The 24,084-nt window shown below is 39.0% G+C and overlaps 1 pseudogene; it reads left to right on the top strand.

Moving 5' to 3' along the window:
* The window catches only part of LOC106494713 (gamma-aminobutyric acid receptor subunit pi-like), a 40,424-nt pseudogene extending 30,402 nt beyond the window's left edge, over window positions 1-10,022 (top strand).
* Window positions 10,023-24,084: the final 14,062 nt, after the last annotated feature.

Genomic DNA, 24,084 nt, shown 5'->3' with positions numbered 1-24,084 from the left:
CTTGTCCAACCTTAATTCTCTTTCCATGAACATGCTTTATGCTATAGTATTTTTATTGTACAATCTCACTGTATTTTTCCCTAGTACCAATGCTTGATGTAGTGCAAGGAGGGATGCAGACAGAGGCAGAATTAATATTGCACAGTCAACTATAAGTTTTGCACTTCCTAGCTTTTGAGTGGTTTACTTTGGTCTGCTCTACACTTGAAATCAATTTTGGTGGGCAAAATGACTTTTAATGATATAACTGTCAGGTAAAAATCACAGTTCTGATAGAGTTACACCAATTTAATGTTTCTCTTCTTATGTAAAATTGATGATAACAGTATAAATCATCTTTGAACCACCTGCCTCATGGAGAGAGTTAAAGTCCACTCTCCATCTTTGTATCCTTTCTTCTGGCAGTTGGAAACTTGAAGAACTCATTATGTTGAACTTATGAAGAAGAACCCGGAATACAATGTATTTGTACCTTCAGAAGGAGAAAGAACTGTCTAACAAAGGACACTTTAATCTAGTAGTGAAAAGGCACACTCAACATGGTGGAAAACTAAAGTCAGATTAAGATGAGAAATTAGGCAAACATTTTAAGAGACAGAATGATTTTAAGCATTGTGACAGATTACTGAGAGAAATGGTGATGCTACCTGTCTTGATATCTTCAGATTAAGTGTAGATGTCTGTGAGAGATGAACTTTAATCTAACCAAAGTGATCGAGTTCAAAGGATTGGGTAACTGGAGAAATGTAATGGCCTGCGATTAGGGTCAGACTAGGTATGGGATCTAGTGATCCCTTATGGTTTTAAGAATTCTATGAAATTTTATTGTTTTCTGGATGCAATTTAAACAATATTTTTAAAACCTGAAATTTAACTATCTGTTTTATAGCCTGGGACCATTAAGGCATTTCTTGACATCCATTAGTTGCACTTCAAGCTTTTAAGAGTACTCTTGTTTGACTTCATGTCTCAAAGCGCACCTGAGGGATGCGCAAATAGCCTGCTCAGGCACATACTGTTGTTGCTAAAGTGCATTCACAGTTCTGTAGTTCAATCCTGACTCACAACACGCAGCATTAGAAATAAACCTAAGTCCTGAAGATCATCATTTGTTACATAAAAATAGATGAAGCCAAAGCCATCTGACCACAGTATATGCAAGCATCACTCTTTCACTGATATTCTGGTACAAGTACTAATCAAAGAATTTTGTTAAAAGCTTTGACTCTTCATTTTGAACTTTGAACTTCTGAATAAAAAGTCTGCTCTGCAAGTTAAGTTAATAAAAAAGCAAACTTTTGCTTTACTTTGATCCATTGGACAGGTAACAGTTGCATATCCTACACTGCAGTTGCCCAAATGTAGCCAAATTTTGCTCAGTTAGTGAGCTGAAAGGCAAATTCAGGCTTTGCTTATCCATGTGCTAATCCCTTAGGAAACCCAGACCTGTTTTTGATGATGTGGCCCCCAACTTTCAGCTTCTGGAAAGAAACCATTTGGGCCACAACAGTGACACTGCTCAGAATAACACCAACACTGCAATGCACTAATGTAAACTAAAAACAGACAGGGAAGATGCAAAGGCACGGCTTGCTGTTAAGTGGAATATGAGGGTTAGGTCAGCAGTTTCAGAGAAAGTATCTTTCATTCATATCTTGAGCAACGGTAAATGAAAAGAAAAGCAAAATAAACCAGATATGTGTGGCAGTTAAAGATATGGATCCATGTTAACTTCATAAAATTATAATAGTCATTATGTTAGTTTATATAGTAGTTCACTGTGGTAGTTCTTATGAATAGCTATGGCTAAATACATACATAAATTCAAATTCTTCTCCTTGCCTAATGTTACGTGATGAAATGTCCTTTCCATGCACTGGTGGATTTATTTCTTCCTTTGTTAATCCCTGCTGAATTCCCAGGTCAAGACATCTTTAATGAAGCTCTGTATATGAAGTGGCTGGGTGTTACATATTTGATTTTTTCATTTAACTCAATATAGAATCTTTATGTTAGAATTTTTCAGCAGTGTTTAATTTTTTTTCAAGCTTGTTTGTTAAGCTTTTACTGCATAGTAATGTACAATGGAAAATTAACATGTTTCTGACAGCGTTCAAGAATGTATAAAGAGAAACAAAAATAATGCAGGTTGATAATTTAAAGATTTTTTTTTCTAAAATGCACTATCAAATGTCACTTTACTGATCAGTCCTCTCAATACTTTGTTTCCTGCTCTTTCCACAGGACATTATCCAAAACTAGTGTTTCATTTTGAACTCAAGAGAAACATCTTGTGTTTCATACTAGAGACATATGTCCCATCAATCCTACTGGTTGTGCTCTCTTGGGTATCATTTTGGATAAGCCAGTTGTCAGTTCCAGCCAGAATCTGCATAGGTGAGAAGCCAATAAAACAAAACAAAACCAGCATTGAAACATTAGGATGTGTTTTTTATTGCGCGTATATGGCATCCATTTCCGAAAGAGGCAGACGCTTGCGTGTTTTATGGAATTACTTTTCTGGTTTGCTCTCTGCGGTACGTCATGCAGATTCCCCTTGGCACCTTGCTGTTCATAAACAACGAAAACGTCCTCAGGAGCAATAGGAGACTTGGAGGCAGGGTAGGCTGCGGGAGGTCATTCTGGAAATCATTTCAAAAAATTCAAGCGCATGTCATGCACAGACAGAGTTATGAGGCATTTGTGAGGGTGAATAATACCTGCTAATTAACATATGAATAATAAGAGAATTGTAAGAGATTAAATGTAATTAATTTTAAATAAAGGAAATTCTGAAGGGGAAAGAATGAAAATCAGTTCTGATCAGACAGCAGATGGAGTAGGAAGAAACACTTCTATAGAATAAGTAAGAAGGAAGAATTTCACATCAAATGAGGCCAGTGGGCAGCTATAATGAGCAAACTGATAGCAGCATTCCCAACTTTCCTTGTCAGTCTCAGCTGTAGCTTCTTCCTTCTGTAGTTATGAGCAATGCTACAAGTTCTTACAAAGAACGTGCTTCTTGCAAAGAGATAGGTAGTTACTGGTTGATTACAAAAATGTGTTATCTTTTTAGTCTGGTCTGAAACTCTTAAAGGGAGAGTTTGCATAATATTATAATAATAGTGCAGTAATAACAAATATAGATCATGTAACATCCAAATCTCTCTCATGTTCATTTTCAGTGTTCTCAGCTTTACAAAGATTTTTTTTTGATCATTTTCAAACTTGTTTCTTCAGAATTACAAATGCATTTAAAAGTCTTATTTGCAAAACATGATGCATGAAATGCTGTGGCATACTGGAAGTTCACAAAACTCAGGAAAAACTGTCTTGCAGCTTTTGAGATGTAGTTGAGGGCCTCATTACAATCCTCATTTTATCAGAACTTATTTTTTTATGTTCCACAGGTGTCACCACGGTCCTTACTATGACAACACTTATGATGGGAGCCAGAACTTCACGCCCTAATGCTAATTGCTTTATTAAGGCAATTGATGTGTACCTCGGTATCGGTTTTAGTTTCATCTTTGGAGCTTTGTTAGAATATGCTGTGGCTCATTTCTGCACTCTGCATCGACCCATTTCAAAGGAACTTAAAAAGGTATTTTAATTCTTTTGTCATTGTCCTACAAAACAGACTTCAATGTCTCCTGCTAAAGAGAATGAATCCTCTTAAATAGTACTAATGGTAAATACATTTGAGGAATTTTGTATTTTAGAATCAGGAGAGTGAAAACACTATAACCTTGAAGGGAAAAAAATTCCTACACCTTGAACTTTTTGGAAAAGATCAAACAAGCAAACTGAAACACCCTTCCATAATGATTCTGTTTTCTGGCATGGACTTTATGGCCATTTATCAAACAACATGTTAGCTGTATCATAAAAGTCATGAGCACTTGTCTTCTCCCCCACAGTGGCATACACTTACAGTTCAAAAATCCGACTGAACGTATGGTTTGAGCAAAAAAGAAAGAAGAAAAGATTGTATCTTATTCCATTTATGAAACCTTCTGCACGTGCATGGTACATCAGTCTGTGTGCTAGCAGACAGCTTAATGTGTTAGGTCTATCAGGTAGGTGCCTGTAGCCTTCCACGTTTACCTTCTCTCTCAAAAGCTGCAGCCGAAACTCAGACTGACTCACTGTTCTGCATCGTTATTATAGCAGCACTGTTGCTGCTGTCGTGAGCTTGCCAGAACTGTGGGCTGAGAACTCGCATGATGTGAAACACCTTTTTATCTTGCAGATATTGTGAAATATACTTAAAATAAAAAAGGTTCAAATCAACATAGGCATTTCAGGACAGTTTCATGACAAAGTTTTGTCACATCCTCCATCTGCAGTTTTTAGCACTGCTTTCACAAGCAGTGAGAAGGAAAGCACAAGGAAATTGGAAGCTGATTGTCTTATAGATTTTAATTACAGATCTGAGTCTAATAGGCATGTTAGAAAAGAAAATTTTAATCAGATTTATGAAATTTCTGAATAATTAGAAAAAATTACAGTTTTTTTCAAAAGCCTGTAACATGAGAATAACATGAAAAATACAGGAAGAAAGTTGATTGCTGTGGGGATAAATGGACAGAAAAAGAAAGATTTGTAACAATTTGAGCTAAGCTATAACAGAGCATCACAAATGCCTAATGAAAGCTCCTTGGTTCAAGAAACAGGATACTGAGTTCAAGTAGAGAAGCTTAAAAACAACAAGGATTGGCCAAAATTTGTTTGTTTATGCATACATTTCTTAGCAACTAATATGAGATTTTGGCAACTTGAAAGTGAGATAAGCTCTGTAAATGTACAGGATTATGGGACATTTCTTCAGACAGAGCTGTCATCAGATCCAGGTGTACTAAGAATGGTTAAAAAAAGGACACACAGCTGAGCCACCCAGTGGGTTTCAAAATACAATGTCTAACTGGGGAATGTCTAAAAATGGGCAAAAATTGGGTCTGAATGTGGATTTGAGAGGGAAATCTGAATGTCATTTTTCTTGGCAAGGAAGCATCAGTGACTTCTTCCTCTGAGCATACCATGGTGAAGAAAATGATTGTCATTTTGCTCATAGAGTGGAAAAAAACCCAGCTTAGTGAAGGTGTTGGATAAGAATGTTAAATGTTTCAGTGTTTGGATGATTAAGCATCTTCAGATCTGTGAAGGGCCCTTAGGACCGCCCTTGCCTTAGCCTATCTGCATTTCGCATTCCCTGTCGTTATTGAGCACAGATACTCGTGCTTGCAGATGGGGCAAGGGACAGAGTGACAGACACGAAAACTCATGGACTTGGAAGGCATGCATGGAAGTGGATGAGGTACTGCCCTAAAACAAGGAAGGAAAAAAGACTTAGAGTGCAGTTCTGTGGTGTACTTGCGATTGAAGGGGTGGTCTGTCACTTCAGGCATGTTTCCAGCCTCCTCCTTTGCATCAGCACGATCAGGCAGCGAGTCAGTTCTGACAGACTGAAAACTACTCTAAGAAAAAAAATAATTCGTTTTCTCTTAAATCAGCAAGCTAATCCAACTCGCTTCGTGGCAGCACAAACACAAGCATCAATATAACAGAGGGGGTAGTTGGCTGGTCCTAGATCAGCTAAAGATTCCTTAGAGTGAGGAAAATGCTTGTCATGTCCTTTTTCTACTGTATCCAATGAGACAAGCACTGCTTTAAATGAGCAGGGCTCTGTGTAGAGCACACCTGACTTGTATTTTTCATTTCTCACGGTAAAAAACAAAACATCACAAGGCCAGAAACACTAGCTAAAATCTCATGCCACTTTTCAGCAGGTACTTAGCTAATTTCTACGTGAGTATCTTCTCCATAAATTTGTTCCCCTCATTATCATGTTCTCTCAAGGACATAGGGTAATTAGAAATCTCACTTCTCAGTTTGTTATTCTTATATGCAAAGTTGATACAAAATTTGCACTCAGAATTATGTAAATAAATGTAGAAGGCAAATTGAAACCATCTTGAAAATGTAACCCTCTACCTTGTGTAAGAATTAGTTGTACGGTGGTCTGGTTTACTCTTTAAAGCAGTTGGCTACTGACATATCAAGTTCTTCTGAGGCCTTTGAGATTTCCAGTTTATAATATAAACTGGTGAAAAAGCTCATCGTATCCATGCGCCTGCAGTGTCTTGCATTATGTGAACCAGGACGGACAAAGACAACTTCAAAGCTAACGACAAAAGCAGAGGAACCACCTGCTGCAAGGGAATTCAGACAAAAAGTACCATTCATGTCAACTGCCCAACGGACTGCCTAAAAAGAGAGGCTGCCTCTCCAAAATCTTGAGTTTCTTTTCTTTATATAAAGGCGTGAATTGTGTTCTTCTGTAAAATAGAGAAATCCTCCTTGGACTTCATCTGTGAAACCTAAGCTTCCTCCCTTTGGCCAGAAAGAAGAAAAGTTTGCAAACTGAAAACAAAGTTGCGTAGAAAGACCAGGGCAGTGTTCTGCATACTTGTCATTTCTGTGCAGGCATTGTGCAGTCTTTGCGAACACCGAAGAAGCTCCAGGTGTGCCAGATACTACAACACTCTTGCTTGAGATGTTTTTAATCTTGAATGTCTATAATATTCAGCAGAAGTGACATCTTTCCTAAATTTTGTGGGCTGTTAGATGTCAACAAACACTTCAGTTGGTATAAGCAAGAGCCACAGCAGCACATGCCATATATAGTGCTTTTCGGCTGATCTACAGTAACTTTCCTGGATGTTACTAATTTTGTGTCCAAACAGATCCCTTCTTAATGCCGGCTGCCATTTTCACATTGAGAGCTGGCACCCAGAGAAAACTAAATAACGTGACATTTAAAATTAGAGCCACAGTTGAACTTTCTCGCAGCCAAAATTTTAAAATGTAAAGCAGCTTAATCTTTCATCACTTTCAATTCCCCGCAGCCAGTATAGAAAGTCTCCTGATATTCCCAATTTATAAGAGTGTAGTTTTTATAAACTAGCAGTTACAGTTCTGCTCTGGTTCTACTCTTTCTTCTTTTCAAGCGACGTGATACAGAACTTCTGCTGTAAACACGTCCCTGTTCTGCTAGAGAGCAATCCCCCGCAGCACGGTAAACACGCAAGTGCATATGCACTATGTGCGATATTTTCTGCTGAAGTTATAACTGCCTCTTGGGGACTAGAAGGGAGTTAAGAACGACCTAATAAAGCATCAGCCTCCTGCGAATTGTTCACATGCAGTTGCGTTTAAAGAAAAATGGCACGTACGCAATGTCCTTTTGTGCTCTGCAGTAAAACTAATTCTGTACAACTTTTAGCCAGACCTACCCGAGAGACAAATAGACTCTTACAGTGACTAGTGTCCTAAATCCTGCCACTTTTGAAGTATAGATGTTGTTTTGCTCTTTTTTTCTTTCCAAGAAATGAGAACACTGGGAAAAAAAATCAGGATTCTTCTGACAGGTTTCTTTGTTAACTTTTGAAGCGCCGAGCACATTCACGAGGCTGTGGCTTTGGGGCTTTGTTTCAAGTGCTGGGCGCGTCGTTGTCAAAGACTCGCTCTGCCGTCCCGCGTGCCTTACTGAGCCGAGCGAACCTTTTGAAGTGGAAGAGGCAGGTATTTATAACAGAGTTAGGCCCCAAGTAAAACTCCAGATTTGAGTTTTATACTACCCTGGGGATTGTTTAAGGTTCCGACTGGAATTTTATGGATTGATTCTCTGTGCTTTGTAGGCTGGTTTTTATCCTGGCCTCTGGTTTCAAAAATCTCACATACCTGCAGGAGGCTAGATGGAGAATGAACAAGTTTTTGTAGTCAGTGCATTCTTGGGATGACACATTGTGTTCAGCAACATTTATCTCTCTCAAATAAAATATACAAGATCTTTTTTTTGGCAAATCAAAATGAAAAGCAATAAAACCCCTTTTTTTTCTAGCTCCATCTGTTCTGCTTCACTGATGCACAGCAGTCTGAGGACATTGTCCAGGCTCCACTTTAATTTTCAAGGGCATTACTAATATTAGATGAAGAAAGGCCCAAGAGCTGTGCCATTTACAAGTACGCTGGGCAGAAGAGCAATTCTGCACCGCCATGGAGATCAGTCAGGTGCCGTAATAGGCTTTTCTTGTCTTTAATAGGCGTGAGATTTCTAAATGAGCTTTTTTATGGATGCACATGTTGACTTTTCTAAAATGCAAAGTTTCTCCTTGTTTACTTTATATCTTCCCTTGATGCAAATGGAAAAAGCTAATTGGTCAGAGAAAAGGGATTCTGCATTCTACATTTTGCAAATAAATTTATACCCTTGCTTTGCCACTGACTGATTTGGAAGGTGAAAAAAGCATCACAAGAAGCTTAAAGAAAACGATGTGTAGAACTGCCTGAACTAGAACAATCCCTCCTACTATCCAAAGTTAGATTTAGTTTAGATACAAAGTTGGAGCCAGATTCTGTGGCTTGATCTGCTGCTGTCTCTGCAATATCCCAAACCAAAGTAAATACCCCAGAACTTTCAAGAAAGTTTGTATTTAGAAGTGAAACTGTGGCTAATGTCTAATCCTGTGTCCTCTGAGCCAGTAACAGACAGGCTTCACTGACTTCAAAGGGTGCAGATTTCATACATGAACTTCATGGCTCTGAGCCATTTCTAATCAAAGAAGCAAACCCCACCAGAAGGCTTATACAGCATTCTCCAAAGAACTGGCTTGGTGCAGTGAAGCACATAAACATGCACTTAACCTTAGCAGAACTTTGAACTTAAAGCATGGGTTTCCAGACTTGAAATAAAGTACTATGAGCTATTTAGCATTGAATTAGTTGTGGGGCTTGTTTCTCTCGATGATCCTCTTTTTTCCTCATTTTGTTTTGGTTTTTTGAATAAATCAAATTTCACCATGAAGCACAGGGAAGAGAGCAGCCAGCTTTGCAAGAGGAAGGTGTCTTGAATTCTGGGGTGCTCGATGTGGGGCGCAGCCAGCTTGACCTGCAGCCCTGGCATCTCCTCCACTTTCTCCATCTCCAGGCTGGGGCTACGCTTTACCCAGTTTCTGGATGCAGACCTTTACCAGTGTTTCTCCTGAGCAGTGGTAGCTTATTGTTGCACATTTCATGGATTTACTGCTGTCTTAAGTAAGCTCAGTGGGCCATTTGTGAACAAATCCAGCTTTGCTTTACAGTCATAGGAAAGCTTTCTCAGTAAGCTGTTGTACAAGTCAGTGTTTTTCCTGTATATGAAGGCTCTGAAGGCTGAAAGGAGCTGTCTGGCCTGTATATGTTCACCCTTAGAATCAAGGATTCAGCTACAAAAAGACTCATACGAAAATCCTGCTTTTTGCCTCCTCTCTAAAGTAAATAGGCGATGAAACATGCACTTAAGTGTCTGCTGTTCTGTTTTGTTTCCTATCAGTACGAGGATGAAGAAGCTGAGGAAGAGAGGAACAGAGTACTGGCAGCAGTTGCTAACACTTGCAGTGTCACTGACAACATGAACAAGATTGATTCAAATAAGAACAGCAAAGCCAGCATCAATGGAAAAAAAGAGAGAAGTAAACACAGTGGGTGCAGTTCACCAATGTCAGTAATGAAAGGACTTTTCTGTGTCTTTGATTGCTTCCATGTTAAAAATCCCTACCACATAGACAATTATGCCAGATTTTCTTTCCCATTATCATTCATCATAATAAATGTATTTTATAGGGTATATTATTTGTATTTCTAAATATTTTAATCTGTAAAAAAGTTCAGAAAGTGGGTACAGTAAGGGATGTTGCACTAGAATGAGGAAGTTGCATTAGGATGAAAGGATATGAAAGGATGTCATCTTTTCAAGCATTTCTACCAAGTTTCTTGTTAGCTCACTTTACCTCTGTTAAGTAACTGTCATCCAAAATTGACTTCCCTTTTGGTGTGCTTGTCCCTTATTGTACTATCTGTCAAAGGCCAGTAAGTCCTTTTTTAATAATTTAATGGTCAACTTTGTAAAATAGGAGTTTTATTATGCTTGCTTCTGAGCTGTGTTGAATACATTTAAAAATAAGGCCAGTGTTATTTTCCTGCCATGCTTTTAGTATTGCATTCCTTCTAGCTTTGTCAATAATGCATAAGTTTTCCAGATTGTTATGCAAGAAAATGTGTAACTGCAGATCAAAATGGTTTTGCTTAATAGCAAAAAACAGTTTTGCAATCATGGGCTACCCACACAAACAAAACAACATGGTCGTCTTTGAAAGATCACAAATAGGTATCAGGTCTCTTTCCTAAATCTTTTTACGGACCTCTGATAGGCATCAAGAGCATCTCTGTGGATAAGTGCATGGCAGAATACAGAAACGTACTGGAGCCAAAAAGCCTGGATCCAGAGAGCTGCTTTCGCCAAGTGAGAACGTGCTTAGGTGTTGGCCAGTCCTTAGCGGAATATGGCCATTTATCCTGCTGTTCACACTCTGTACCCTGCTCAGTCACACTTGCCTGGGTAACAATTATCCAGAGGATAAATTTGATTTGCCTACTTTTCAACTTAGCAAATTCCTCTTGAGTCGCTTGCCATTAAAAATTTCCCCTAAAGATGAAAAGGCTTACTTCTTGAATTCAAAGAAAACCCCCTGGATATGCAATAATTCCTGATGAGAAAATGGGAAGTTTTACACAGATGAAATTATGACCCACCTTGGAGAATGGTTACACTTGATCAAAAAGCATAACAGTATTTCTGAGTGGTTACTTCAGTGATAGATATTACAAAAACTATTGATGTTGCAAACTATTTTTTATACTGCGGTCTGGAAATTTAGAAGCACTTATTATATCTTTTCCCTGACTATAATTTATGTGTAGGTTGCATATATATATAAAAATGTGTGCATGTGCATTTATAGACTGTTTACCTTGACATTTATGATGATCTGACACACTGCACACATAGACATGCATATAAAAATACAGAATATTAACACTCTTTGAGTCATCTTTCTACCAGTCTGCTGCTTGCAAAGAGCATCGCTACATGAGAAGAAGGAAAGTGCAAAATGTCAGTGTGATTTGATTTGCCCCCCTCACAAGAAATTTCGTAAGAGTGGTATAATCATTGCACACTGGTAGACAAGTATTGTGTCAATAAGATCCCCTCAGTATTTTTATTTTCTAAGCTGGTTGAATACTGAAATAGCTCATTTCTCTGCATTTCTTATCAGTAATTCCACTTGCAGAGCTTGTTGAGACAATAGGACTTCAAGAACAGTCTAGTAGCTTTTGGTTCCTTGTGGCCTCTTCTGACATTCATATAAAAGCAGATGCATTTGAGAAATCAAGACTGCCTGTGTAAAGAGCAAGTAAAGAAAAAATACGGCTTTTTTTTTTTTTAAACATTCTGCTGCTACAGATTGAACATTAGAGCCTCTGTTCAGGAACAGATTCTATGTGAGCTGTTCTTGCAAATGAACCAGACTTTGAGGTCTTTTTCCAGTACTTTCTGCCATAAATTTAGCAGGAGACATACAGTAAAGCTCTCTAGTTTCTCAGATCTGAAGTTTACATTAATCCTGAATCATTTTAACTAGCCAACACGCATGTTGCAAATTACTTGTAGTATTAACACTAAATTTGGGGGTTATGTTTGCCAGAAGTGTAAAGTAAACAGAGTTTTGTATCTTCCAATTAGTTTAGAGATAATTCACCTTAAATATTATTTTATAAAGCTGTTGAAGGTCTGGACAGCTTTATTTATTTATAGTGCAATAGCTGATAACAGAATCTGTTCTCCCAGTGATGTGCTAGTTGTAATGAGAGTTAAAAACTGAAGTCCCCCGTGCTTTCAGAAAAGAATAGGCTGCACAGCCAGATCATTTATTACTCTGGTTTGCATAATTCTGCACTAATTACAAATTTAAAAAACAAAACTTGGTTTGACATGAATATTTCCACAAGGAGAAGATATTTCCTCCAGGGAACAAGGGAACGGATTTTTCAGTACAGTGTATGAAGAATGAAGAACATTTAAATTATCCATCTCAAACATACAAAACTGTCCCCAGAAACTATCAAATTCCTCAGAGATAGCTGGAAAAGCTACTTTAAGTAAGCAGTATTCATGAAGACTTTGGAGACTAAAACTCAGAGGTGAATTAGAGACACAGAAGTCTCTTGTAGAGCTAAGAACAGGGGCCAAAGTTCAGGCTGAGGCACTTAAGACTAGCCTCAGAAATGAAAATAAATAGCTTTATTTTCATACATGGTGGAAAGTAAAGGCTAAATTTTGACTTCCTGGGATAATCTTCTGGCTGGTAGTTGTCTTCTCTTTCTTTTGCTTACATCAATTTTCATCTTTTCTAGTTAGGGACCTGTGACTCTGTATTTGGAAATGTCCTGTCATATTTTGAGGATACTTGAGATAAATGTGCAACCAGGGACACCAGTTTGGTGCAAGGAGAAGCGCTGCCAGCTGACGATGCACCTTCATGTAATTTACTTTGCTGTTAGCAGGAGGCGCACTACTTCCGAGGTAGCTGAAGGCAGCAGCCAGCACAGTGAATGAATTTCCTCCCTCTGTGGAATATCTGCAGCTCTGGTCTTTTGGTTTAGCAGCCCTCTTGCAAGTGTCTAACCATTATGCCGCTCTGACCTTAATAAGCTTTTTGATATTATTTTCTTAATAGACCAATCTATTAAGAAAATAAAAGCCTTTGTCAAGCTCTTTCTTTAAATATCATAATTATATATATATATATTTAGATTTAGACATATGAAGGTATTAACCCTTGCAAACTCGCCGTTTTGGCAATTTATTTGCTGTTAGTCTCTGAATCAGCTATGTGACAGGTAAGTGTATCATGTAACCTGTTTACTGGGATGCTGTTTAGGATCTGCTGAGAGTAGCTGAAATATTCCACCTAAATCAAAAGGAAAATACTAAGAAAGATAACATTTTAAAACAGGCATTCCCTTGCTCTCTCATAAATCAAGCAGACATTTTTAATGGATATCGGAACATTTATTTTAAAACATAGTAAATAATTAAATGCTCTAGTCAACATATATGGCAAGCATATAAGGGCATCCATCTGTTGATCTGAGTACCCACTTCCAGCAAAGTGGCCTTCTTTATTATCAGTGCAGCAGTAACTGCAATTGCTCCCTTCCCATTCGTGCAAGGCTCTTTGCCGTTGGTGCTATTTCAAGAGAGCTGTTATGTCTTCTGGCATGGGAAAATGCATTGAAAAAAATGATGCCTCGCATTTTCACCCTACAGTTCAAAAATAAATTACAAAAACGACTAGGGATTTAAACAAAAATACATCTGTAGTAAAGCAGATGGAAGGAGAAGAAACAGAAAGCTGTAGCCAGCGGAGTGGCGAAGCGGAGCGCCCAGAGTAACGCTAAGTGTGCAATGCAAGGAGGCTCCCGCACAACTGACTTTGCTGGTACAATTCACTTCGTGCAGCAGTAGATGGAGCTAATTAACTGCTCTTCATGATCGAATGAGCAAATATAAATGGCAAATGCTAGTTAAGGAGTACTCTAGGGAAAGGCTGTTACAAGCTGACATTTGTACTGTGGTAACTAGGTCATGTTTGCGGTGACAAATTAATTAAAATCAGACAAAACAGCATTGTCGGATGAACTGTTGTGGCCTTCTGCTTTTCATGCTAAAGTTCAGGCTTCTCAAACCTAGACTGTCCATTCCAGTCAACAGTCATGTAAGCCACCTAAATCGTTAACATTTTCTGCACACCTGCAAAGTAACGTTGCAACCATAATGCTTGGGGCTTGATGCCTGAATTTGCTGCCCTAATGTCTAGTTATAACGTCCTGTAGGTTATAACATTTCAAATCAAAGGCTTACAGTATCTCAGGTATTTCAAAGCAGGCAGATCCTACTCAGACTGGTGGCAGTGCCTCCAGTTTTCCTAGAAAGATTTAAGAATCCTAAATCAACTTTCCCAGGTAATTTGCTGGTTCACTGCTTGCCGTTGGCACCACCAGGATCAAATGAATTCTTAAAGCCAGTTCAAATCCTTTGGGAAATTTCCCTTGAAGGCGGGGGATTTTAGACATTGGGAAGCTGAACAGTGGATTCTTTGGGGCTAATGAAACAGGTCGCTGCAAAAACAAACTATCACAACCTGAGCAATGAAGACTAGATTGAATTCTGCTTACTGTACAGAAGTGGGTGCTTGACAGTGCTTGCAGTAGATAGGCTTGGCATGAGTTTCAAGTTTGTAAAGGATTTGCCATTACTTGTTATATAACTGTATAATTGAAAACAGGGGTCCACTTTAATAATATTGCCAAATTCAACTTTTCATCAGTTTCCATCTGGAGACATCTTCCTTCCCCAATCCCATCTCACAGTCAAATTTTCCATCCTCAAAGAAAGAGGGATAAAGGGGCATTTGGGGGTGTTTCAATCTCTTGATGTGAATTTACCCATATAATTTGGGTTCCGGGTTAGGTTCCAAACTGGAAGGGACCCTATTTTCCCATTCCAGATCAAACACAGCCAAAATTTCAGAAGAAAAAAAAATCATAAGATATTAGCACCGTCACATGTGCACACAATCCAAAGCCCTGTTTCATCTTCAAACTCTACACTGAATTTAAATTTAATCCATATTTAACCACTGGATAACTTCATCTGTATTAATGCACAAACAACCACAATACTGTTGTTTCCCTTGCTATTTCAGGTAACTGATTTTGGATTCTAGACCATAGAAAGCTTTAATACTAGGGTTATTTGATTTCTCAGAAAGAGGAATGCTCCTTCTCTGGTTTAAAGGCAAGTCAGGAAAGGATGCAGAGCAGCGGCTCCCACAGCACTAACTCTTGGTGCTTGGCAGCTTTGGAAGCAGAACAAGCTGGCAAAGTTAGAGAAAAAATAACATGAAAGGATAAAATGGATTTCAAACCTGAATTACATATTGAATTTCTCAGCTCGTATGCCCCTGACCCTCATGCTGGCATCAATGATGTTCCTATAAACAACATTCATTGCATTTCAGAAACAGTAACAAACTTGGGAGAAGATTTGCCACTGTGGGGAAAGCTAGCATTGCACCCACTGACATATCCTGGAGCCTGTCCATAGCTGTGTCATCTGCTCCCCACAAAATATACAGCAGCCCTTATGTTTTTGTCATAGATACCACATGAAGACAGATGAGACCCTGGAATGAGTTTTACTTGGACCATAAGTTTTTTAAGTTAAGACCTCTAACAATATTTCATGCAGGGCAGAACAACTTTGCTGTTTGCAGGACCTGGGATCATCATCTTCATTTTAGAGACTTACAGAGTAGACGAAGAAGGGATTCTCTCCTCATTTCTTATATCCCGGTTTCTTTAGGAGTCAGTTCATTTCAATTCAGCTCCAATTTCAGTTTATCAAGCACATGCTTTGGATGTCTGCTACTACAAGGTACCAGAGTCTACTTGCGTGTCTTCCCTTACCTCTTGCAGAGGCCCAAAGAGCCTTTGAAATCCTATTTTTATCCCCAGAATCAGCATTGAGTGGATACTGCTAATACTGGATATGCAAATTCATGACCAGAAACTATCAATATTTTCCATTCATGGAACTGACCCACAGCTGATTTTTTCTACACCTGGCTTTATCCAGGTAGCTTCTTCAGGAAGTCTGTCACTGCAGCAATTCTGGCCATCTCACTGCTACTCCACAGTGAAAGACCTGATTCCATCCCAGTCTCTTTTTGGCTTAATCCTTAATTCTACCCCGTCACTTAAATCCCAGGTCATCACCCTTTGAGCCTCATGTGATCTCCCCAAGGAGTATAAAAGCAACATCCTGTAATTCTAGCTATGCCCTACTGTTAAACCAGTGATCTCCCTGCTGATGACCATGTATAAGTTTCCAAGAAGACTGGCCACATAACCATGAGCCAAATGTGCTTGTATCTTGCTTATCCAGTCACTATCTCTCATAATCTGGTTTTTGGGCCCTGAAAGAAGGAATGAACATCATCTTCCTCCATCATTCTTTATCTTATTCTTATAAGTATTGTGCTCAGGTTATATTCTTAATAATTTCTGAGGTTCTTCCATAATAAAAGGTTCATAACAAAAAACACCAACACAAGAACCTGAAGTATGATGTGCTAATACTCCAAAGATTTTGAAGTCTGAAGCCTCCTATGCTCCAGAATCAGTTTAATTATACTGAACAATCTTATCATGCACTGCTGGTCCACATTTTGCTAAGCCCAAAGAACATAATTCTGGAGCAATCCATGCATTCCCATACAGGATCCCAAATGGATGCCACATACATGGCTGCCTTTGCACCCTTCCGAACCACCTATGCTTACAGATGCTCAGGTGTTAATTCTGGTAGAATAAACGGCCAGACTCACAAATAAAAATTTACTGTTGTTCTGTGACTGTACTTTCCAGCACATTGCAGGTGCTGCTTAAAGCCTGCTGAAGTTGTTGGGAAGTGAGGTGATACAGCAGTCGTTATGGTAGAGCTTTCTGCAGTCAGTCCCCCTATGCACCCCCAACTAAAAATGCTGTAAGAGCCCAAAAGGAAGAAGAAGAAGAAGAAGAAGAAGAAGAAGAAGAAGAAGAAGAAGAAGAAGAAGAAGAAGAAGAGGGTCATCTGTATTAGACCAATTTCTAACCTTTGGACCAATAATCTCCAAGCTGCATTTGCTTTGTGTTGCCATGCATTACCTTAGAGTCTTTGGACTATATAAGCACTGTTGTTTGTATGATCCAGCTGTAGTTTACCTTTTCTATAAGCAAGTGCACATAATGGGCTGATCTGGATTTCTGTCATCTCAGATTACTTGGATTACCACATCGTTCTTTACCAGCAGAGCCAAAAACTGTTTTTGTATCTTTTGCATCTCTGCATATGCGTGTATTTTAGTTTTGGCATTTCCCTTCACTGAAGACCCTGCGTTGTTCTTTGGTAATGTCAGGTCTCCAGCTGCAGTGCCATGCAGTATGAAAGAAGAAAGAGGGACAAGCCGAAATCATCAATTTTAATGATATTTCAACATCATCCTGGTCCTGTGTCATTCCGGTGTACGCTGCAGCCATCAATCTATGTTTGTCTAAAATGTTCTGTGCCAGAGCCTTAAATGTAGAGAGGGCTGAACAGGCTAATTTATTATATTTTGACAAGGACAAGCCTCATCTGGCAATCCAGAGTGGCTGAGTGCATCTGGCAAAAAGTGCATCCACTTTCTCAGATCCAAATTGCTCTGTTAGTTTTCATGACCCTCTTATCTCTGGCCTGTCCCTATCCATCCTGGCTTCCTTATCACATAATGGGATTGTGTCTGTATCTTACAATTTTATTTTGATTGGTTTTCAATGTGCACCATGCTGAGAGTGCTCACCGGTGCATAAGCCCCTCTCGCGGAAAGGTGGGCGCTGGTAGCAGCAGGAGCCAGCACTGCAAAATGTGCGTGTACATCCTCCTCATCCGCAGTGCAGGGGACTCTTCTTTGGCCTTGGCTGCTGTCCCCTGCTGCCTCTCTGAGTTCATTTCCGAGGTGTTCACTGATAGCCTCTATGTTGCTGTCTGCTGCCACTACCTGAGACGCCTGGATGGCAGGGAAGACACTAGCCCCCAAATTCCCTGGCAGTCTGCAGCCCCTTCCTTCCTCATCCGGCATCCCAGGACCTGGCAGGATACAGTTTGCAACCAGACTGCTTCGAGCACTAGAGGAAGAACGGGAAACCTCTCCCTGCACCTCTATCAAGGGCACCAAGAGCTTCAGAGTCTTAAATGGATGGGGCGAATGGTGTATAAAGTTACATGCATTTCTATATCTGCCCACTGATTTCTGCTCCCTCGTTTTTGGACCCACTGTCCTATTTTCACCAAAGATGATAAAAGAACCAAATTGCTAAAGATAGGAAGTTCCTACAGGCTTTGTGAAAATAGATGCCCAGGTAGGAGAGACGTGTGACTGTTGCCCACTGAGAAAAACGCTACAGTAAGAGCTTGAGTCTTTTTAGATACAAGAGAATACACATTGAAGAGAGCACATTGAAGTGCCGCAAATGTAGGAAACGCTTCAGTCACAATTTACATCTTTGCAGACATGAGAGTCAATCAACACTGAAACACAAATCTGCAGAAAATCAGGCTTCATTAGTTCCAATATTCATGAGCTACTTTTTTCCTCTGGTTCTCAGAGGCTGAAAATGAGGCGGGAGGGTAGAAGCACTGCTCTGTTTGTTTTTTTTTCTGAATTACAGCCTGAGTTAGAATTTATGTCTTCAGCTTGGTCTGTGTGAGAAGCCTATACAAATGATGCTGTTGTAGCTATAGAAAAATATTTATATCCCTAATCTTTCCCTTGCTGTCATTCTCCCCCTTCTTTCCTCCTCCTTTCATCTGGGTAAATACTCTCTTTTAGTATTAGAGTAGCTTTTTTCCAGCTGAATTTAAACCCCTCTCTTAAGCTAACATGAGCTAAATCAAAATCTGGCTGCCTCCTTCACCTCCTGCTCCAGATGGCCTCATGAAAATCAAACTGGAAAAAACAAGGGGAAGGAGTTACTGAGAAAGTAACTTCACTTTTGTAAAAAAGAAGAATTAAAGTTAAAATGTTGGTATGTAACTGAATCAAATATATCATATTTCTCTCCCAAGTAGATTAGGTATTTGGAATCCTGATTAAAGTGCAGCTCACTGGAATTTTACAGCATATGTAGAAGATATTTTATCTAGAACCTGTAAAATGAAGTAACGATCAGGAGAGGGTGCTCTCAGCTCGTGTTGTTTTGCTATTGTTTTGATCATATTGGTGGTAAACTGCAGAATTTTATTTTCTCTCTGTGGGATTAATAATAAAAAATTGTAAAATGTTTTACTGAGAGTTTTCACTAAATAGATCACTCTCCATACTGCACCATGTGCAAAATATTAGCACAAATCTTTGTTTGATTCTAGAATTTTCTATATTCTTTAGAAGGTTTTCTCTAATATTAGCAGAAGTCATTCCACAATGAACTTGCTCTGTTTGGGTTCACGCTATTTTTTATGTTAGTTCTCATGCAGTCACACTCTAGTGACATTACTGTTTACAGGCATTGAACACCTAGAGTCCATAACTCACTGGTGTGGAAAACATTTAAAATTTGTAAAAGCAGCAGTTCATTCCAATACTACTTGTATTTTTATCCAGGTGCTATAAAGAAAAAATAACATATAACTTAAATGATCAGTTTCCAATTATTGAGAGGTCACAAATACCTAAGTATTCACAAATATCTGATTAGTTGATCTGTAGAGATCTATTTAATTAAAACTCAGTGCTGCCAAGATCAGCTTTTTTTTTTAAGGCCTGAATTAGCAAAGCATTTAAGCAGAGAGTTCACTTCATGGAGCGTGGTCTATCAGAAAATACCAGACATTGAATTTTCTTTGTTACAACAGTGTTGATCTTAAGGATAAAAAAGAGCCTTTTAAAAGGTAATTGATATATGTATGTGGTTTCTTCTTATTTTGGAGGACCAATCTTGAAAGGTGATGAAATTTTTCTGTGTTCCCACTGCTAGAACACAGGAGTAAGTCATCCATAATCCTAGACATTTGCAGACCTGATTTGCTTGTTAGACATGGTGTAGCAGAGGGTAAATTCAGGTAGAAAGAAGGCGCCTGCTTTTAGGTGGAGCAACACAGCATTTACCCCGGCCCAGCCTGGGTCAGCACCGCTCGTGCTTGTATCACAGCTGCTGCCCTTAGTGTAGTCCCCTGCCTCTGCAGTGATTGAGATAGACCATAAAAGGCCTCACTCACACTCTGTGTGTGCGTGTGAGTCTGTATATCTCTCTACGTATATATGTGCAAACGTGTCTTGAAAAAGCATGGTTTTACAGAATGCTTCCTTCTGCCCTTGAGAGACTGCTTTTCAATTACGAGCATCAACAGTCAGGTCAAAAATCAAGCCAAGTATTAAACAGAGTTCCTGCAGGTCCGCGTTCAGAGAGAAACTACCCCCTGGAGTGGTCGTTTGGGAAAGAGTGAAGAAAGCAAGCAAAAGCAAAAATAGACTCCCTACCTCACTGAGTCTGTTTACATTGGGGGAAAATGGTTCATATTTGCCAGGACTCTGATTAAGGAAAACCTGTCTTCTGCCATTTGAGACTTAGTTAGTTGTTTTTCAGAAGGAAGGGAAGAAATGAAAGTGAGAAAACAGCACGAAAACAAACCCAGTTTTCTTATGAAATGTTAACTCTGAAGCACCTTGTAACAAAAGAGATGACCTGTCACTGCTGTTCTAATGATTCACGATAAATGTCACCTTTACAGCCCATGCTGAGAGAAGTCTTCACTGAATGATTTCCGTCCAAGTGCCCACTGCTTGCGCGCTCCTCAACACGACAAGTTAAAAATGAAGGAACCATGTAGCTGGAGAGCATCATCCCTGCCGCCTGGAGAGACGCTCATTTCTGGTCCCACAAGGATTAGTGTAAAGTGGGATTCAAAGGTATATCAGAGAAAAAACATACAAATTATAGGATATCCACTACTATTGAAGAAGGGAGCTCAAGGAACATAGGTTACTCTTGTAGGTGCTTAGGCTAGGGTAGTGCTTGGAGGGTCAGCAGTGAGGGCACATTAAAAAGTCATAAGAAAAAGAAAGAACTAAACAATCAGGTCAGTGATATGCTAGGACGGGTGTAAAAGTAACACATATCGTCTAATCACACCGATTGTGAAAGAGACACTAGACTGTAGAAAGCAATTGCAGAGGGATGTTTGCAAAATCATAGTTGACCTCTCTGAGACTTGGACAGGGAGAGCAGATATTAGTGATCTGCACTGCAGTGAAAACACTGCATTGCAGATGGGAGAACTGAATTTTGCCCTGAAGATGTAACAAATATCACAAACGTGTGTGTGGCATGATCTGAGAGCTAGTAATGCACTGCTTCCATTGTTGCCTAGCAAATTTAGTCAAATTCATCTAGGGATTATAATAATGTTAGCAATAATCACTCCATTTCTAAATGCCTGCAAGAAAACTGGCACAGGTGTAATGAGAGTCCCACAGGATGACACTTTGGAAAATATCAATCTATTTCACTTATTTCCAAGACAAGTTTCCACCCCAGATGGGTTTACTGTAGTAAAGAAGGGCAAGACATTCCCATCCCAGAACACAGTTTCCCTATCTGATTGCCTTTGCATTCAATGCAACAAGGTAGGCTGAACAAAAGACGAACCCGAAGGCTTGATTTTCAATAGATCTCGCTTCCTGCTGACAGACCAGCATAAGCAGCGCTGTAGCCTCACGGAGAGCTGCCCTGAGATTTTGGAGCCTGTAGTGCTAGTCCCAGCTCTGCTGCCGTCCTTTGCTTTTCAGCTGGAAGCTCCCCACTTACACAAGGGAGTTAATCACCTGTGTAAGACTCCTTTGAGCTCTAATAATGCTCACTGCTAAGCAGCAGCTGTATGTTACTCTTAAAATATGAGAATGCACTTTCTAAATAAGGTTTTGGACATACTAGTCTCCTGCACTGGGGAGAAGGATGGACCACCGGGATTTTGGGGGTGTCTTTCAGTCCGCGTTTCTTTGACTCTGTGATCAGGGCAAGCTGAGGTACACGGCAATGTAAATGTCTGCCAAAGTCATATGGTGAATATATCTGTTTGTATCTGAAATAATCCTCAGTAGAAAATTGTGTTCATAGTCAATAAAAAGCACACAGACTGTGTTTATTATTATAAGTTTTGAATCACAGCTTTTTGGATGTGAAAGGCCAACAAAGGTGACTATATTATGTAACACAATTAGCTGCAAAATATTGTGCATTAAAAAAATCTACCTTGTATTTAAGGCAGATTTAAATCAAAAGTCTCAAACAACACTGCAGAGTTTTTATAGCTCAGTAATAATTGCTTTTTTATGAGAAGTCATCTTAGTATTTTCACTTTTTGATGCCTCAGTCTGCAAAGAATGAGCTAAATTATTCCACTGCTGAAAATATCTAAGGACAAGGGACTGTTTTTTATAGGTCACAACAAAGAATTTAAATTGAGTATTTCTGCCTTGGTTTGTCTCTACCACCACCAGCACTTTCAGAGCTGGCAAATGAGCTGTGAATAGCTTCTCCTCTGGCCCCAATATCTGTAGGAGCAGCAAGCTGTAAATTGTCATGGCTGTGCATATTCTTAAATAATCACATTTGTTGCTTGTATTGTTTTTTGCCTGCCCCTGAAAACCTGGCCTGATCATATGTACAAGAGTAGATCTCTATTTATTGCCTATTGCTATTCAGATAATGTTTTACCCTCACATAATTTTTGTGTAGCTTTTATCGTTCACTAATAAATATTTTACTGTTAATAAAAATCCATGGTCTGAAAGCTGTTACTAAGCCTGACTTATCTGCACTAATTAGCAGTGATTCTGCATAAAAAAAGACCACCAGTGCATTTATTCCATAGAGATTTAAGGCTATTCTGATGATAGAAACACCATTTATTCTAATCATTAAACAGATGCAGAAATTGGCCGTCCTGTCAGGCTAGGATAAAGATCTACATTTACCTCTCAACTTTTTGATTAATTCTTAATCATTCAGGATCAATACGTACTCAGAGCTCTAGACTGACTACCGCTTTCCTGCAAGTGAGGTACCAGAATAGCTGGTAAGTATCCTGCTCCTTTGAATAGCAAGCCTCAGTGCTTATTTCCTCAGAGGATTTTGGACCTCTGAGGAGAATACAAGCAAGAAAAATGGAGAAATCGTTGAAAAGACCTCTGAATATAATGTATATTTGAAAAATCAGCATGGATTTCTGCAAAAAAGCTAAAGCAAAGGATATACGACTGATCCTGTACCCTTTGCCCTTGCTGGTAAAGTCTTTGGGGATCATCTCAGATTTTTTAAACAGAAGAGAATGGAGCTTTAAAAACAGCAGCAGTTGAGTTTTGATTTAAAACAGGCATTTGTACAAGTTGATTTCTTTTCTCCGACATCAACAAAAAATACAATGAGTATATTATAGTTAAAATTCATTTATGTATAAAGAACCACTAAGTTATTTCCTCATTGCAATGACTATAATTGTATTGCTTCAGATAACCCACAGACGTCTCCATAGGACAGAGAACTATTCAGTACCATGTGAATTCAGTTCTCTTCAGAATTATCACAGCTGACAGAGAGGGAATAAATCACTGAATGAAGGTTTGCAAAGCCCTGCCCTGTACTGACACAGCAATTTCAGCTATTCATGGGATTGTTTGGGGAATCTCTTCATCAAGTAAGCTATTTAATCTGTGGGGACTTTTCCCCAGTCCTGTTTTCAACCATGCCAGTCTCTTTTTTGCACTTTTGAGATATGTTTAAGGTCTATGTCTTTAATACTGCCTTTCCAAGGACTTAAACTCTATGTGACACGCTTTGGGAATTTTGTCTAAGTAGAGAATTGAAGGTTGATCCCTGTACTTAGATGCTTTGCTCAAAGAGGAATAATGTGGATTTAAAATATACTCGCTGTTCATATCTGAGTATTTCCCCTGAAATCTTGCTAGTGAGAGAACTGTGTCTGAGTCTATTGCCCAGGTGAGATAAGTAAAATGCTAATTTGATGTTTATTAGTAAAAGTGGTATCAAATACTGAACATGCCTATGGAAGAGTCTTAGGAATTAAAGGGACAAGGAATAAGAGTTTTAGCTGTTTTTACTGTTTATATATATATATATATATATATATACACACACACTACAGAATAAAGATGTAGTGATTGAGCAACACTTAATCTTTACACAAACAGGAAAAAGGCTTCTCCTTGAACATCTGCATATGAACTAACATAGTCTACAATTTCTTCCCTTTCCTGTCTTCTACCCTGTTATATTTGCTGCATATGAATAAATGCTTCAGAAAATGAATCAGTGGAAATGCTTTCATTGACTGCAACCCGATATGAAAGCAGGCCCTGAAACCTTTTGCAAGTAACCTTAGTAAGAAGGCTAAAATCTAGGAAAAGGGCTATGGGAAGATAGTGAAGGAAAATCAAATTCTTCTGCAACTGTTGTCTCCTGCCTTCTTATCTTATTGAAATATTTCCTCGCTATTCATTGCACTTCAGATGCACTGCAAGTGTGTGTGTGTGCAAGAGACAGTGG

This window comes from Apteryx mantelli, chromosome 7 (genome assembly GCF_036417845.1).
Source record: "Apteryx mantelli isolate bAptMan1 chromosome 7, bAptMan1.hap1, whole genome shotgun sequence".
NCBI classification, from domain to species: domain Eukaryota; kingdom Metazoa; phylum Chordata; class Aves; order Apterygiformes; family Apterygidae; genus Apteryx; species Apteryx mantelli.
The sequence above is the reverse complement of the archived record's forward strand: the minus strand, read 5'-3'. Positions and strand labels throughout refer to the sequence as shown.